Genomic DNA, 17775 nt, shown 5'->3' with positions numbered 1-17775 from the left:
TCAGAAAAAAAAGCCATGCCACTTTGAAATGCTAGCTTTCTGGGCTTTTCTGTCAGTGCAAACTCTGGCTCCTTCAGGAGACTGAGCATTTAAAGGAGGTTTGTGAGCAACGTACTACAACTTGCTTAATGGCAACATGGACCTGCTGTGTGCCTAAAACTGGGGCAATGTTCATGGCTTTCAGAGGCAGTGAATGGACTTCCACCATGTTGGACTGGGCAGGTCAAGGAAGCAACATATATACCCTAATAATGCTGCAGCTTTAGTTTTTAAGAATTGCTCAGCATTTTAAGAAGCTGTCTGGGTCAGCAAAAATTACAGATACACAATAAAAACAAATTCAGATGGAAAAGACTCTAAATGGGTCACAGTGTTGGATAAATGTTCATAGCCTTGGGAAAGAGAGGTAAAAGAGTATAGAGGTTTTTAATATATATAAAACAATGGCTTTAAAGAGATAGAGTACAGATAGTCATAGATTACAAGGAGTAAAGAAAAATAAACCACATAAAAACAGAATATGCAAAGAGAGTCTAGATATTATGTATTTTTTGAAATTTGTTACTGTGAAGGAGCTAAATACAGAGAGATATTTCATTGTATGGGCTGCTAAGCTAAACCAATAAATATATTTTAAAGGTATCTTGAATTCAAAATATAGGTATAAGGATATGTTGCTTTGGGGGAAAAAGGTTTTTCTTCTTTGTTTCCACAGAGGATGAGAACCTGTGGATTGCTTCCAAACTAATATGGTTTGATGGACCAAGAACTCCTGAAAGGTTGCCATGAATACCCATAAAAAATTATTTCACCCAACTGCTGACTAAGATGAACCTACCTAACACACAGGATATACCATGAAAGACCTGATTATCAATACCTCCAACCAGCTGGAAGTAGTCTACAGAAATATACCCAAATTCCCAAATATTGTTTATAATTTTTTTTTACATTAAGGGGGGATATTCTATAGAGATTTGCATTGGTATGGTTTATTGATACAAATTTAAGGTCAATTTTGTTTATATATATATACTTTCTAAATGATTCTTTTATAGAGCTCCTATCTCCCTGTAGAGAATATCTATTTTTCCCTTTATTTCAGGAGCGTTTGCTTTTTGGTAGGGGTTGTGACTCAGTGGGTAAATGTACTAGCTAGGCAAGCATAAGGACCTAAGTTTGAATCTCCAAAACCCCAATCAAAGCTAGAGGTATGATGTGTGCATCTGTATTCCCTGTACTTCCACAGAGAGATGTGGGGCAGATACAAGGAAATCCCTGGAAGCTCATGAATCAGCTAGACTGGTCTACTCAGCAACAGTGAAACTCTATCTCACAACAGGCTGAAAAAAGAAGTGCATGAGATTGTCCTCTGAGCTCCTCACACGTAATGTAGCATGCATACACCCACATTATAGACATAAACACACACACACACATGAGTACCTGCTTTTCTCACAGAGACACATGCTAGCATTTGCTCTTATATCATAGCGTAAGGCTTTAGAAATCTCCTTAACATTTTTTTTCTAATTCTAACACTGGGGTAAGATAAACATTAACATTTGTAGATGACCACCCTTTTCTCTGAGAAAATTATGATGATCTTAATTCTTTGGTTGTAAATAGTTTTAGAATGTGTACTTGCATACTTTAAATATTATGGAACAAGGATTGCTGCATAAAATCCAGTGGGATATTAACTATGTGTTTGCTCATTTCTGTTTGTAATCAAACCTAGCTTGGCTAAGACCAAAATTCCCATTGGTCTTCAGTGGATTTGGCTCCAACATCAGTTTAATTATCAAAGCCATGTTGACTACTTAGCACACCCATATTAAATGTGCACCACAAGAGGACAGTTGGGGTACCTGACAATGGAGCCCCCAACATTCTGTTTTCCAAGCTATACTTCTGTGCTCTGTTTCAATTTTACAGTAGAGCCTAGAGACTACAGCCTTCCTCTGAAGGCTCAATTTATCCAATTCCCTTCTTCCTATTACATTTCCTTGATTCCTTGAGTCCAGGAACTTTTGCTACATGGTCATAGTTTTAACCTCCTTAGGCCATTTATATGTCCCATCACTGAATGACCCTCTGGACAAAATATGAGCCAAAAGAGAGGTGAGCACCCCATCCTCCACACATCTCATCTACCTCTTTCACAAGTGCTTACAGAGACAGAGAGGGGTTTGCCAGAGTTTGTTGTCCCCGTGCCACTGCTGCAGTTGCCACTCTGTTCAGATCAGGAAAACTTGAAACAGAAAACACCAGGGGATTGGTCTCTGCTTCACTCATAGACACCCTGTATGGGCTCTAACATGAAGGAGGATGTTTTTCACTGAAACTTTTTCTGTGTATTCAGGATTTCGAGGTGGCAAGAAGCTATGGGAAAGAAGAGGAAAACAACAGAAATCACTTCTGTGTTGGTCATTTTTTAAATTTATATTTCTGGCCTTTTGCGACTGGAGGCGGACGAGGACGGACCGCCATGAAGGTCTCCGGCACACTCCGGGAGTACAAGGTGGTGAGGCGCTGCTTGCCCACCCCCAAGTGCCACACACCACCGCTGTACCGAATGCGCATCTTCGCACCCAACCATGCGGTGGCCAAGTCCCGCTTCTGGTACTTCGTGTCACAGTTGAAGAAGATGAAGAAGTCATCCAGGGAGATCGTGTACTATGGGCAGGTATTCGAGAAGTCCTCCCTGCGCGTGAAGAACTTCGGCATCTGGCTGCGCTATGATTCCCGCAGTGGAACACACAACATGTACTTGCGAGTACCGTGACCTGACCACTGCTGGGGCTGTCACACAGTGCTACCGAGACATGGGTGCCCGGCATCGTGCCCGTGCACACTCCATCCAGATCATGAAGGTGGAAGAAATTGCCACCGGCAAATGTCGCAGGCCGGCTGTCAAGCAGTTCCATGACTCCAAGATCAAGTTCCCGCTGCCCCACCGTGTTCTGCAGCGCCAGCAAAAGCCTTGCTTCACTACCAAGAGGCCTAACATCTTCTTCTAGACCCAGAGACCCACTGAATAAAGTTCCAGAGTTCAAAAAAAAAAATATATTTCTGTCCTGAGTTTCAGAACTATAATTTACCTCCTTACAGGCCCATTACATAGGCCTTCCTTCCTTATTTCCTTCTTTCCTTCTTTCCTTCTTTCCTTCTTTCCTTCTTTCTTTCCTTCCTTCCTTCCTTCCTTCCTTCCTTCCTTCCTTCCTTCCTTCCTTCCTTCCTTCCTTTCCTTCTTTCTTGATTTTTGTGAAAGAACTTTAGCTTTTGGTGGAAAAAAAAAACAATGACTAAATGTATCCTTCTTAGCTGAAATGAGAAACTGTTATTTTGGAATAATAGTAACTGGATTCTGTCCTTCAAATTTTCTTCTCTCTCATTAGTCTACATTTTCAGTTATCAGTTGTGTGTTTTGTACTCCCACAGGGTTAGAGTTTAGCACAGTTTCCTCTCAAATCCTTCACAACGTAATTTCCATCCATAATGGTAGTTTTCTCTTTAAGATAAGTGATTTACCTTAATTTTCTGATGCTTTTGAAAAAAGTTAAGTCATCAAAATTAAATTAATTTTAATACTTCAATCTTGAATTTGAGTATACAAAAGGACAACACAGCGCATTACCTCTTTGAGGTATGCTTTCTTTCTAATTTTTTCCTAAGACTGAAATTCTTTAGAATGTAATTTATGAAACAACTGATATTAAATTTTCTTATTTTGTCTTATTTATTTCACTCACTCTAACCTTTCTTCCTTCTGTGTTTACTAAATGATATCAAAGACTTTTTAAAGTATGTATTTTATATACTTGAAGAGCATATGTTGTCACCTGATATTGAAAAGTATTCAATTTCCAGAAAGAATATATAAAATGTATAGTTTTATGACATGTAAATAATAAATGAAAAAATACTCATGCAGATCTTCTCAAAGCAGTCTTGAAATAAAAGGAAAAATTGGGAGTCCAAGGTCACTGTAACTTCTTGAACAATGACGTAATAAAATAATAGATGATTGGTGATGGTTATAATATGATATATGAGAAAATATTTAACCTCAAGGATTACCTTGTGTAGATAATAATAAATACTCCTACCATGTATAAAGAACTTCATATACTAAATGCTATTTTTTAAGTGTTTCATTAAACTGGGTGTGGTGGCACACACCTTTAATCTCAGAAGTAAAGGCATGAAGACCTCTGTCTTTGAGGTCAACTTTTAAGTGAGTGAGTTTTAAGACAGACATAGAGAAACATTTTCATGAAAACCAAAGTAAACCAACACAAAACAGAAAAAGATGCAATATTAGTTACTTTTCTGTTGCTATGATAAGTAGCATAATCAAAAGCAATGAAGTTTATTTGAGCTAAGACTTTTAGTGAGAGAGTCCATAATGGAGGAAAAGACATGGCAGAAGGCAGTCAGAGCAGGAGGCCCACAGACCACATCTCTAAACACACACAAAACCTGCAAAGAACAACTCACAAGTGAGACAAGGCTTTGAAGTCTCAATGACATCCCCCATAAATGCCACCTGAAACTTTCATAACCAACTGTTCCAATATCTGAGTACATGGGGTGGGAAGTGGGGCAAATCTCTCATTCAGACCACTACATGTGCATGTGCTAAGGGTACAGATGTCATTAAGTATCCATTCTATTTTTTTTTAATTTTTGTAATTCCTGGGATGTAATAAGTATATCAAAATAATCTGATGATTACATTCTATATCAATGCATCAAGATTGATAGAGATTCAGATACATCAATTTTAGTGACTATCAGAACTAATTTTGAGACTCTGAACAAAAGACACCACTTTTTCCTGGATCATTTAAGATGCAGATATAAAGCAATGAACATGCTTGTAGCAAAATTGCTGCCATTATTTTTTCTTGGAATTAATGGAATGAATGTACAAAGAAACTAAAAAATGTTTCAAAAGTCATAGAAACACATATATAAATGCTTGCTCATTTATGCTTAACATTTATAAAAAATCTTTAATAAGGTAAGCATTTAATATATCTTAGGTTTGTCACTAAATCAGAAATTAAGATAGCACACTGTTGGATAGCTTATCTCTGCTTCATGATTACAATGACTCAGCTGAAATATTTGAAGGCTGGAAAGCTGTGTGCTGGAATCATTGGAAGCACATACATGTGAAGTCTGGTATTGGCTGTTAGCAGGGGGAACTGCTAGAAGGGTCAAAGAGAAAAATGTCTATGTAAGGAAAGGTTCTCCCCACCTTGATAGCTAGACTCAGAGTGAAGCAAAGAGAGAACAGAGAGAAGAAATGAGAGAAAATCTTGGAGAGAGTATTTAATATGTAGTACATATTTACAGGGAGCATATCAGAGAAAAAAATAAAGTATGAGATCTCTAATTACATAAGCCAGTTAAGGTTAGATGATTTTTTCCTTACAATTATATCATATAAATAATGTTATGTTTATATGTTATTACACATTCGTCTGAGCAACATCTATGGTATGAGTATGCTTTTACAACATGTATCAATCAGGGTTCTCCAGAAAAAAAAAACTGATAAGATAGTAAGATAGACAGATGGATGAATAGATTGTTTACTTGGTGGATGTAATGATGAACAAATGGATAGATGTTATTATATGTAATTATAATGGTACAGAATCCATGAAGAGGGACAAAGGATAGAAATCCAGCAAATGTAATGATTAAGTCTGAGTCTGAAATTTCTAGAGTAGGTAGCCATGTTAAATACAGAAGAGTGGATGATGTCATCAGAAACTTGAAATTTTGGGGAAGTGAATCTGGCAGCTCAGCCAGGATTTCCACACTGTAGACACAACATAGAATTCCATCTTTGAGAAACTAGTTTCTTCATCTGGAGGCCTGAATTTTTTTGAATCACATTTATCTACAAAATTAAAAGTAAGCACATCACCTGTTGGTGTTAGTCACATCTACTCCACTATGCGACAATATCCTCTAACCCTGAACTAATTTTTTTTAATTTTGAGATCATAATAAAATGACATTTCTTCCTGTTGCGGGAGCTCCTTCTGTTCCTTCAGCCAATAGCCGCTGAGATACCAGCTCATTGGGGTGTGGTCTCTCTCCCTTTAAAAAAGCGGCCACTTCCCTCTCCTCTCTCTCTGGCTTCCTGCTCCACTTCCAGCGACTAGGCTCCTTTCCTGATTGTGCAGAGGGCTGTTTTCTGGGAAAGTGATCTGTAAGTTTTCCCCTTTAAATAAATAACCATTCTATTAATCATAATTCCAAAATGGTGTGGGATTGTTTGTGACGCCTTCACCTTCCCTCTACTTTCTGCCTCCAAACCCTCCTGTATACCACTCCTTGATATCTTTAAAATTCATGAATGTAGTAAGAGGCCCTGTGTTCATTCCCGGCCAATGCACCAGACCAGAAATAATCACACAAAAACTATATTATTTGCAATACTGCTTGGCCAATAGCTTAAGCATATTTCTTGCTTACTCTTATATCTTAAGTTAACCCATTTCTATTAATCAGTGTATTGCCACATGGCTGTAACTTACCAGGCCAAGTTTTATCCAGCGTTTGACAGGGCTACATGGCTTCTCACTGACTCCACCTTCTTCCTCCCACCATTTAGTTTTAGTTTTCCTGCCTAGCTCTATTTTGCTAAGCAACTGGCAAAGACAGTTTTATTCATTAACCAATAAAAGCAACACAGAAGGACTTCCCACACAACATGAATTTTTATTAGTTGTTATTACTATTACATGTAATCATTATTGAATATAAATATGTTTATGTATGTACACACACACATATATATATATAGATATATATATACATACATACAAGCTGCTCATTTGTACAATGTTACTTATTTGGATCTTTTTCAGGACTGATTACTTGGTATTGGATAATCAGTTTGTATGTGCCTTAGTGAAGACTATTCTCCCCCTCCCAGATTCTTCAGTCACCTGTAGTATTTTGTGTAAATTTGAGGCCTTGTGGAATTTTCCCCATCCACATTGGCATTTCTGCTGGTCTTTCCTTGTTCAAGCCATATTTGGGTAGTCATGTTCATGATACTTTGTAAATATTGCTCCTGACCTTACTAAAAGACACTATATCATATCAGACTTTCTGGTCCTTTGGCTCTTCTGATCGTTCTGCCCCTCTTCTTCAAAAATATTAGCTGAGTCTTAGGTGAAAGCATATTTTCTAGACATATACGTTGGGATTGCCTCCACAGCTCTATAATTTGATGGATTGTGGTTTTCTATGGTTGTTTCTTTCTGTTGCAAAGTGAAGTTTCATTGATAAAGAGTAAATACTCTCATATCTGTGGATATAAGGACAGATGTTAATGGATTATTAGGGGTTATGTTGGTTTACTAAAACAGTGGTGTTGTTTGATGTTTCTGTCCTGCACAGTCCTTGTCCTGCCTGATTCCAACAGTCATTAAATCCCAAAGAAATCACACAGAGGTCTACATTAGTTACAAACTGATTGGCCCATTAGCTCAGACTTCTTATTAACTCTTATAGCTTATATTAGCCCATTATTCTTGTCTATGCTAGCCACGTGGTTCGGTACCTTATTCAGCAAGGCAGTTACATCTTACTTCTTCTGTGACTGGGTCAGGACTGTAGAAAGATCTTTCTTCTTCCCAGAATTCTCCTGTTCTCATTGACCCACCTCTACTTCCTGTCTGGTTGTCCCGCCTATACTTCCTGCCTGGCTTCTGGCCAATCAGCATTTACTTAAAATATAATTGACATAATACAGACCATTGTCTCACACCATAGTGGTTATACATTCTTCTTCGATAACCATGATTTCCCTAGAACCAGCTAGATTTCTAACACTACGCATGGTTTCCCTCTTGTAGAATGGGTTATAACTCCAATTAGAGAACTCTTGGTTAATGCCTCGATTTACATGCCAGCACTACATCCTTTGGGTTATTACTTTGTATTATGTTATCATGCCTTTGATGTAGTTCATAAGCATCAGAGATGGCTAGGATGGTTGGTTCCCTCATGCTTTTGGAAGTTTGTAAGATGTCTTCTAATACCATGAAAAATAATCCTAAGGAAGAAAACTTGAAGCTTAGGTAGCCCAGATGTTCTTCAATGTTTGCTACTCCTGACCCGTTTTTCCCTGATCAAGTTGTACACTGCCCTATGTATAAGTATTTGTACCTCAGGTACGTAAATTAAGCCTTTACAAACAATGCATCATTTAAAGAAAGTATTAAAATGACTTTCGGCAATTCTTACAATATACAGGTGTGGATTCTTCACCCAATGGGCTAGTTTGCAATTTAGAAAATCATTTTACTTTGCAGATCCCTCCGTGTCTCCTCCAACATGAATCTATGCCCTAAATTACAGACATGGGCATTCATTATGCCAGGATGGAAAGGAGGGTCTCTACTGTCATCTGTATTCTTCTAGATTCTATTACAATTCTATAAATGGTTCTCAACCTGTGGGTCATAACCCCTTTGGGGGTTGAATATCAGATAGCCTACATATATTTTCATTAAAAGTCATAACAGTAGTAAAATTACAATGATGAAGTAGCAACAACATTATTTTATGATTGGGGGTCACTACAACATGAGGAACTGTATTAAAGGGTTGCAGCCTTAGCAAGGTTGAGAAACACTGTGTATAACCAAAAGGAAATACAAAAGAGGGAGAAAAGATAATCTGAAATATTTACCCTTCAGCTTGTTCCCTGATGGGATTCTACAGTGAGGTTACTTTTCCTTTAAAGCTTCATCATTGTGGACTTACAGAATGTCTTCTCCTTTACCACTACATTCCACAAAACATCACCATAGCATGAATTTTATTGATCTTAATAAAAAGAACTGGAGTCAGATATTAGAGGGTGAAAGATGAAAGATCAGAGAAGCACAACAGGCAGCCACAGTTCTTAACTCTATGAAATCCTCAGACCAAATGGGGCATCCTGTCTCTACAGCTCCTTAGACTGAATGCCCTAAGCTCCTGTCTCAGCCCACCTTATATTTCTCTCTCCGCCAAGACATATCCCTTTCTATCTCCAACTCCCTATTGCTGGGATTAAATGTGTATGACTCCCAAGTACTAAGATTAAGGGTTTGAACCATCACTGCCTGGTTCTGTTTCTCTTTGATATTGGATCAATCTAATATAGCCAAGGGTAGCCTTAAACTCATAGAGATTCGTCTGCCTCTGCCTTCCAAGTGCTGGATTCCAAGTGTGTGCCACCACTGCCTGGCCCCTGTGGCTGACTAGTGACTTACTCCACACTCTGATCCTTGAGCAGGCTTTCTTAGAGCACAAACAAAATATCACCTCACATCACTCTGGAAAAGTAAGTTATCTAGCAAGAATTGTAGCAGTTACCTCAAATGCATGTCATAGTACCTTGATAAGAAACAACTGGTTTGTAAGAGTATAGGAAGGCTTATCTGAAGGTTAGCTAGTTGTTCATTTCCTACTCCATCCTTTGTGTTTTTTGTGTATATTCTCTGTTGATACTGTAGTATAAATGTTTGAACTGCAGTCAGTATAAGATGCTAATAGAACCACATGCAATTTAATTGGATATAGGACTAAAAGGTGGAAGTAGAAAATCATCCCTTCTCATGATTTTGTCAAGTAATTCATTTCAAGAGGGTATGTTTCCTCTCCTGGAAACATTAGGCATGGGGAATTTAATAGTCCTTACCTGGGGAACAAATGGTTGTACCAAGGGAAGAGGGATAGCACAACATTAAATGTTAGTCTAGGAATAAAAGCTATCTATTCCATACTAATCTCTGAACTATTAGGAACACAGAGACTTCATCCTACTGAATTGGTAGTTGATCTCAGTTACCCAGTGGAAATGTCTTGGTTACCTGCAATGGCAGCAAAAAGAACAGCGACTGGAACTTGTGAGTTTGTAAAAGTTCCACTCCGTGTTCCTTTACACATGGCTCTGGTCGATGGAAACAACTTAATGAAGGCAAACAATAAGAATGCATATTCACGGCTGCATGTATGTAGCTCAGTGGTGACACACTTTTTCTGGCATGTGTGAGGACCTCAGCTCAAGACTCAGTTCTGAAAAATTTACATTCTAGAGTTTTAGTCACACTGAAGGGTTAGATGCTAGTCAGGATACTGATAAGCAGTAAAGAGATTACAACTTCATATCAAGTACACTAGCAAACCTTAGGGATTTCTTTTCCTGGTAAGCGTGTGATTAAATTTATTCCATGGTGATGGAGTAGCCGACTAAGACAGCTGTGTTTCCTGCAAAGAAGGAAATGGATTTCCTATCAAGAGAAGTGTCAGGAATGGGTGTGGAGGGACAATGGGCTTAGAGTATTCTGAGTATTCTGTCCATCAGATACACTCAATCACTTTTCACCTTCTCTTTGCTCTGAGGTCATCCCTTGTGGTATTTTCTGATTAGTAGCAGTTGATAGACTCTCTAAGGGGATCAGAGTCAGGAAGGGACACATTGGCAAGTATTATGGCCTCAACCACATGTCACAGATTTTTGTGTGCCTTGAGCACCAGTCTGATCATATCTTTCTGTTGTTCCTAGAACTAGGGTGCTTCATCATCATTGATCCTTCTTAGTTTCCCTTAGTACCTGCCACGAGTGCAAATGATGCTTTCATTAAATTCTCTTCTATCACCATTTGAAGATGCCATCTGTTTGGGACAGAAACATCTTTCCAAGAAGTGATGAGTTACATTTTAAAAGCCTCATGATCATATTTAACCTACTAAAGTATTATTGTTACAACCTGCCTCTGAAGTTACTTTATCCATGTGAACATGGTTAGCTGCTGACACAGTACTCTTGACTTTTGGCTAGCTCTGCCAAGGATGAGAAGTAGTTATAGGTAGTATCAGTATTTCAGAGGGCTTTGTGAACTCTTTATCCTCCTCAAATTAGGCACGGTTTCAAGGACCAATAAGTAAAGCCAAATATGTTGTAATTAAAATAATGCCAGAAGTTATAAGGAAAGGGGTACATAGGTTATCATACTAACAAAGAAAAAAGGATGAAATGTTTTAATTCATTACTTATGAACAGCTACAGAATCTAACACAAAAGAATATAGTTCTAAGAAAGTAACAAACTAAATTGATAAGGAAGATAACCCGAGAAACTTTTAACTTTGCTAAAAAATTCTGGGGTTAATTTAAAAATCCATTTAAGACAAAACTAATTTCCGAGAAAATTAATTCCAGGACTGCACTGTAATGGTCTGAGTAAACAGCTGGGTGGAGCGTGCACGCTGTGATGCAGTACGGCATTGGGGACCTCCCAAGCCATAGCCTGCTCAGCAACTGCTAACAGAGTGGTGTAATAATCGAGGACACAGATAAAATCAGATAAAGATCTCAGACTGAAAACATGCTAAATATTTTAAATAATGCATCTTCTTTCTGAACACAAAAATGTTTTGATCTTAGTGAGTGCCCAAGTTGTCCCACCTCCCACCCAAGCTAAACAGCAGGCAAAACCTGAGTGTTCTCATTAGTTGCCTCTAATCATGAGTTTCTGAAATCCAAAGCTGCAGAGGCATGGACTAAGCACCATCATTGTGCTGAAGCATTTCAGAGACAAATCAAGTTGTAACCAGAGAGAATAATGATCCTTTCAGAAAAGCATATGGAAAAAATATTTCATGATTTATTTAGTCTGCTCCTTTTTACATAAAAATCAACACTTCAAGTCTACCTGAAGATGAACTTTGCTGAGAACTTGCATTTGTTAAAATGTGACAAAATGGGAATTTTCCTATACGGGTTCTTTGGAAAGGTTTCAAGAATAGGCCATGCATATGACCAGATTATGTAAGTGATGGAGAATTTTGACATTGCAGCAGTGATTTTAAGAATCAAAATCAGGAACTCAGGAGACAACTATTCAGTGATTAAAATGCCAATCATGCAAGAGTGAGAGCTGAAATACTGATGGCCTGAGCCCTGGTAAATGCCAAGTGGGCATATTGACATTACTGTAATTCCAGAATTCGGAAGGTAGAAATAGAGGATGCCTACAAAAAGCCAGATATTTAGACTAGACATGCAAGTAAGCATGTCAATCTACTAAGAGCTCCTACCTCATAGAACAAGATGGAGATTGATCAAGAAAGAGTCCCAATGTCTACTTCATTTCTTCATGTATACACACACGTATTTGTGAAGGCACATGTATGTGAGCAAGTGTGTATATACATGCCCATCGTTTCCAGCAATTGCTGGCATAAATTTGCAGTATGAAATGAGATTTTACATTATTAATACATTTTGACAATCTTTTCTATTAACATTTTTATTTAAAATGTAATTGTATCACTTCCCCCCTTAAATAGTTGCTGGTTACCACCAACATGTGAGTGTCATACATGTATCATACTCATACATGGTAATGGCGAATATAAAATTTGCAAAAGTTCCGTTTTAGACTTTTTAATTTAATACCAACATAATTGAAGTCACAGATGTTAGGAAGCTCGTCTGAAGAGTGGTTGATATATTTTGGTTATCAGAAGAAAATTATCAGTGTCATGCCTTAACTCTTTCAAAATGCTTAAATTTTTTTATTTAAAGGAATAAAAACAAGAGCAGAAAATAGTGAAGATGTTTGGTAAATTTAAGAGTCTGTGATATTGTGGCACACTGCCTTTGCTACGTCAGCCATTTCTGAACAGTATATAAGAAACAGGTGAATCTGGATATCGAGTCACAAGTTGAGTGTGAATATGGATCAGCACAGCTAAGTCGAGTGCCTTTGAACACCAGGGTGACTGACATCACAAATTTGCCAAATGGGAAGCAATTAAAGAAACTATTTTCTGAAACGCCAAATGCAATACAATTACTTAAAAATTAGACCCTAGATACTTTGAAATAACCCAAGAATAGCGAACTTAGAGGGGAAGCAAAAAATGAGACACAATTGGCATCTTTACTTCTCATTAAACTGTAACATTTGAAAGTAACATTTTATTCCTTTGTTCTGTTGGGCAGGGACTTATGTTTGCTGAAAATTTCTTGACTTAAAGATAAGGAGCATAAGAGTCCAACTGCTAGGTTTTATTTACTTCTCTACTTAAACAAGCTATCTAAATTATGGTCATCATGGTCATGGTGGCGTCAGAGGATTTGGGAACAAGACAATCACCCAGAAGAAGGGCAGTTTTTCTTTCTAGGTATTGAGACTAATCTCTAGTGTCTTCTAGACATTGTCGTGTGACAGAAAACAATACCTAGAAGTGAGGAGAGTAAGGGATTTGCACAATCTACCACCAGATTACATTTGTACACACAGAGTTCTTCTCCCTTATTTCAAGTTCGGTTCCTCTATTTAATAGGTTAAGGTTTGAGTTACAAATCCTTCCTGTAAACAGTATAAAAATGACTTGAGATGAAGCAGTGATTAATATTTTTACCTTTGATAGTAAGTACAGAAAACAAACAAAACTAGTTGGTATGTCTGATGTGGTCTAACTTTAAGGGGGGCAAACATCACTTAAAAATAATTTGAGCAAAATATTAATTAGTTGGAGGAAAGGGTAAAAACAATTCTGCAGTACTAAAGAATATAGAATAGTTAAAACATGCAGTCACTTCACCTGTTTAGTACCGCAAACATGGGCCTCAATGGGAAAAATTCATTAATTATTCATGTGAATGTTCAAACTTTCCAACATACAACTTGATGTTAAATCACAGTACAAGAGTGCATATAATGAAATTCTATAGGTTCCGTGGAACTCCTCCAAAAGATATGAATATCCTTTCTATGCCAGGCACTGTGTTCATTGCTGCACTGAATTTATGCTAGGATAGTACTTCTGTGCATTTGACCTGTGGCGGATCACTTTAAATGAATTTATCAGAATTCTGTGGCAAGAAAATGAAAAGAACAAATCATTCCAGACAGTAGTAAACCATGCCTGAGCCCTGATTGATTAAACTCACAGTCATCCTCAAGACAGGCTTTCCTTCAGTGTTCACTATGAGAACATTAATAAAAAACATATCCCAGTAAGGGTCAACTTTAGACCGCTGCCAAACTATAAAGAAAACACAGGTCATTCTTCTATGGGTTTGCCAGCCACCATTAGTCATCTTTTTCTTCCGTAGCATGTAGCAAATTTTTTCCACCTCCTATGTTTGGTATTATTCTTTGTAGTTGATATGTGCTCTTGGAAAAGTCAAAATTCATGTTTGCTTGAACAAATCTCACATTCTATAGTTAAAATGTTCTTATAATTCTCTTTGTGCTCTTGTCTACCTAATACCCTCTAGTGCACTGCTTATTAACCCCAGGTATAAGATTCATAGAAAACTTGTAATAGCACAGATTTGGGAGAATTTCTCAGATCCTCATCCATTAGTGAAGAGCATGAAACTAAGATTTTCATTTTCTATAAGTGATGTAGATGTTTCCAATGCACACTGGGTATCACTTGCTCTGATAGCTGGAATGTCAAAGTGTATTTCAGACCAAGAGTTCAACAAACTCATGATTTCAATGTTCATCGCCACACAGAACCCACGATTCTAACAAGATCTATAGAATGTTTTTTTTAAATGTGTCATAGAAGAAAGCTACACATATATAGAATATAAGTTGTCATTCCTAGAGGTCGCCTACCAACGAATCTTGAAGGCTGGAGGGCCCATCCTGCTTATGTAGCTTTGTGTTGGGTCTCTGTTGTTTCAACTAACACTAGGATGCTTGTAGTATTTGGTAGAATTAATCACCATTGTTGCAACTTCTCTTATTCAAGGGTGAAGTCAATTTTCTTACTTTTTGAGTGAAGCTGGATATGTGTTTGCCTGGATCCATAGAATTTGAAAAACCAACATTGTAAAATATAAACAAAAGCCTCAGAATTTTAGTGGATAGGTTTTTTTTTTCTACCAATCTAATATGAAAAAGCGCAGGCAGAAGTGTTCAATGGCAAGGAACACAAAGAATTCAGCTGCAACGAACAGCCACGATCCCTCAGATATAAAAGTGCCTGGATAACCAGAAACTGCATGAATAAAAGCAGGAATAAGACATCTGCCCAACTGAAACCAAAGCTTTAGCATTTAAGCCATGCACTTGTGGACTAAGATACTAGGGATATTAGCAACTAAAATTTCTGTAAAGGAAAAGTATCTATCCTTCTCCTAAATAATTTTCCTTGAGACTCATAAAAGAGAATTATGATAGAAAAGCTCAGAAATTTCTCCATTTTCAACTTATCAACTTTAATAATAATAACAAATTAAGATAAAACAAAATAGCACAGTGAGAAAAATTGGTATTAACTCTTATTTGAAAATATGGTAGAAGTCTACACTAAAACCATCTATCCCCGGGCATGTTTTGGTTGGTAGACTTTTAATTACTGCTTCTATTTCACTGGGGATTATAGGTCTTTTAATTGATTATCTCTTCTTGACTCTATGTACTTAGCTGTAAATATTTGCTGGTAAGCAATAACACTCATTTCAGCAGGCATTACCATCATCAAAACAACCAAACAGTTGTTACTTTTATGAGTAAAATGATAGAAAAATATTCATGTTAAATATGTTCCTGAGGAATAGCCAAGTATTGGTTCTACTGTCCTCAGACATCCAGATCAGTTACCAAGAAGGGGTTCCAGAGATGTGTGAAACCTCAGAAGTAGTCTTCAGAGCCCCTCAAGCCTTTGTTTCTTTATATATACCCATCCATAGCTTTTATGTTTTAATGACCTATTCATATAAAGTTTGAGAAGTCTTGCCATAAAAACTGTATGTGATCCATCTATAACACAAGTTTAAAAGGGTGTAATATTTCTTATTAAACTTCTTATATTAATGAGCTTACTACAAGATCCTATTATGTTTTGACAACAGCAAAAGTTCATATCTGAGGACAATTAGAAATCATATAAAGTAGGAAATGATAGTAAATTATGATGATATATATTTGTAATAATAATAATACCCAATTTCAGGGTTGACCATTTGTTCTTGGATAACCAATTGATGTTCTCTTTCTTGAGAAAGACTATAACAATTGAAAAACAGGTTGTGAATTTGAAAATAAACCAGGAGGAATATATGGGATGGTTTGTGTGGCTGGTTAAATAAGTCCTCATAGTCTCTAATGCTTATGAACTTGGCCCTCACCTGGTGGAACTATTTGGGAAGGATTAAGAGGTGTGGCCTTGTTGGAGGACGTATGTCACCAAAGAAAAGGCTTGAGATTTCAGAAGTCAGTGCCATTACCAGGTAGCTCTCTCTCTCTTCCTCACTCTAATGGGCGAGATGTATCCTTTTTAGCTACTGCTAGAGTGCCGTGTCTGCCTTCCTGTTGCCATGTTCCCCATCATGATAGTTATGGACTCAATCTCTCTGAAAACATTAGCCTCAAATTTAATGTCTCAAGCCTCTTTGCCACTAAGGGAAGTTCTGGCTGATAATTGTTAGGAAGAGTTAGAAATCTACAAGGATGATGGAACTTCTAAGCAGGAGCTAAAGAGTTTTGCCAAGTGGTCTATGGATGTGAAGAAAATAATTTTAATTTATGGATATCTGTTTTGTGGGATAGTATTGCTCTGTTGTTAAGCACCAGAATAGAGGCATAAACAGACAAATAACTTTAAAAATAATACTAATAACCACTGTGTGACTATGTCTAAGTTTATACATACAGTCTTTAAAAAAATTGAGTAAAATAAGTAATATGAATTTCCTATAAAGAAATTACTGGCAGGTTGGAATTATCATTAAGACATGAAACAACCAAGAGTGGGCCAAAATATCAGTCATGGAAATCATTTCAGTAATATATTATTTTAGGATCTGCAACTAGAGGAATACTGCTGGATGTTTTGTAGGGTGGGCTTTTAGTCATAGCATTTTATGAAGGTATGAAGGTTACAAAACTCTTCCCTCGAGTTTATAGGATGGGGGTGGTGGTAGCTTCAGACAAGTGCTTTCATTAATAAATATATTATTATATTTAATATATATATATATATATATATATATAGAATGCTACTGTTGATAGGAAAGAGTTCCAGCAGGATGTCAGAGCCTCACAATACATTTTCTGGGTAAAGTACATTTCATTATGATGTACAAAAGTAGAAAAAAGTCTCAAAGACATTAGCTGGTTATCGGTTTGTAGGGCATATCTGGACTTCAATCTACATTCAACAAGCTAACCTGTAGAGGATGCAGCCGCACTCTGACCTAACAAGGAAATAGGTCCTCAGAACATATTCTATGCTGGGCGGAATCAAGGGTGTTCTCACCAAATACTTGAAAAGTTAAAACAAAGAGAACATGCACAATGGAAACCTAGCAATCATTGAAAATGAGCATGAGATCCCCATTCATTTTGATTCCTCTAGTAATAAATGTTTTCCCTTTTCAAATATTGACACACAGAGAGAAATGTCACTGTTTCCTGTAGGACCACCTCATGTCCTGTCTCTTCCTGGAAAAGAGAAGTCATATGTCAGGCAAAACAGACTGTCACCCTGGTGACTGGGAAACTGTTAGCAGTGATTTCAAAAAGAAGGGGACTGCATGTGGCCAGTCTACACAGAACATTATTGCTGGGATTTCTAACCAAAACTTGCCCTTTTATACATTATTTGAATCCGTGAAAACAAAGCATATATTTCTAGACATATTTTTGAATGCAATGCTCAAATGTTACACATTTGAATCACACAAAGTTCCTTAAATTTGGATGCTGATTTGAAA

General features: G+C 37.2%; 1 pseudogene; it reads left to right on the top strand.

Annotated features, from left to right (window-relative positions):
* The first annotated feature begins 2491 nt into the window (after positions 1-2491).
* On the top strand, positions 2492-3023 carry LOC142839275 (large ribosomal subunit protein eL20 pseudogene; annotated as a pseudogene).
* The last annotated feature ends 14752 nt before the right edge of the window (positions 3024-17775 follow it).

The sequence above is a fragment of the Microtus pennsylvanicus genome, chromosome 1 (genome assembly GCF_037038515.1).
Source record: "Microtus pennsylvanicus isolate mMicPen1 chromosome 1, mMicPen1.hap1, whole genome shotgun sequence".
NCBI lineage: Eukaryota > Metazoa > Chordata > Mammalia > Rodentia > Cricetidae > Microtus > Microtus pennsylvanicus.
This window is presented reverse-complemented; position numbering and strand designations above follow the sequence as displayed.